This window comes from Neophocaena asiaeorientalis, unplaced genomic scaffold (assembly GCF_003031525.2).
Source record: "Neophocaena asiaeorientalis asiaeorientalis breed wild unplaced genomic scaffold, Neophocaena_asiaeorientalis_V1.1 scaffold1131, whole genome shotgun sequence".
NCBI lineage: Eukaryota > Metazoa > Chordata > Mammalia > Artiodactyla > Phocoenidae > Neophocaena > Neophocaena asiaeorientalis.
Window position 1 is genome coordinate 74,016 of NW_020174251.1, and position 1,713 is coordinate 75,728.

Sequence of the window (1,713 nt, forward strand, 5' to 3'; positions counted from 1 at the left end):
TGTTTAGGGATGCATACAAAAGTTGTAAAGTCATATTAAAAAAAAGCACTGAAATGATTATCACAAAGTCAAGATAACGACTATATCTATAGGGGAGGGTATGGTTTGTGATTGAGAGGAATACGGTGGATGTATTCTGGAAGGCTGGCAATGGTCTATTTCTTGACCTTCGTCCTGGTTACACGGGTGTTTGCTTTTATAAATTATCTAAACCTGGCAGATATATTTTATGCATTCCTCTATACCTCAGATTTGAAAAAAAGTTTCCTCCAAAAATTGTAATAGAAAGAAAAATATGTGATGTAGAAATTTTGATGAGGTTTGAATTGTTATGGATGAAAAACTTGATCTTTTAATCAAGAGATCAGCAAGTGTCCATTATCATTAAAAGAGGGGAAAGAAGGGATTACTTAAACTATAGGTATCCCATAATCTAGTCATCACTCTAAACCTTTCTCTTGCCAGATTAATTCACCCTGTATTTATATCAATTCCCAACTCACTGATGACAGACAAACTGAAGGATCATCATCAACATTAATAAGATCATTAGGCATCACAGGCCAAATACATTACAGTGAGACTAGGCCACCACACTTAAATGCAAGCAGGCACATTGGGGCTATTGGGCTAGCAAAAGGCATCTGTGCCTTGTTCTCAGGAGAGTCCACTGCAGTAACTTAGGGTTTAACCTTTTCACATTTAACTAGTACTCTTGTCCAGAGACCTCCGTGTGCTGGAGAATCTAGAGTAAGCTGTAGAATGTCCTCTTCATGCTGTGAGATTGGACATAAAATTTACCATGGTGCAACCAATGGTGGAAGAGCAAAGAGTTGGTTTAGGTTGTGTACCTTATAGGGAGAATCCAGGAGTGGGTTGGGTTCTCCAGATTTCAATATAAATTGTTTCATCCTCCAGGCTTTGCATTTCTAGGCTGAACAGTGCTAATCTGCTTCGGCCCCACTCAATCTAGTCTCTGCACCAGCAGGACAAAAAATTTAACTATGCGACAAATTTTCCTAAAGACATTGCTCAAGACAGTTCTGGATATGGAAGCTTTCCAGGAAATTTTTTTAAAAGACAACCTTTTCAGTAGGAATTGGTGGCACTATGGTTGTTTAATCTTGACACATAGCGTATTCTCTCAGGAATTTTCTGTCATCCATTAATCCAGCCATCCATCCAGTAAACAATGTTTAATACAGGATAAGTGCTAACCACCATGTTTAGCACTGGGAGGGGCTGGGGGTGTGTTTATTTTGGTACATAAATCGGTAGTGAGGTACCGATTTATGTTGCATTTAGCAGATACATAGCTAAGGTATTCATTCCAACACCATTTCCCCTGTATCTGGGAAGACCTCCTTGATTTCCTACTAATATTAACTGTGGAACTTATTTATGTATACGAGGCTCTGCCCCTGGGCTTTCTATTCTGTTCTAGACACCCAGTACCAGAATATTTAAATCACGGTGGCGTTAAACACGTTTTAATATCTGATAGGGCCAGTTTCTGCGCATTGCACATTTTTTTTTTTTTTTCCTTTCAGGAACGTGTTCGGGCCCGCGGCAGGGGGCGGGGTCGCGCCTCCTCCGCGATTCTGGTTCCAGCGGAGCCTCATGGACGCGGAGATGGAAATCCCGAGGCTGCTCCCGGCTCGCGGGTCGCGACAGGGCGGCCGCGCTGGCAGCCCCGGGGGCGGCGGCCGGAGC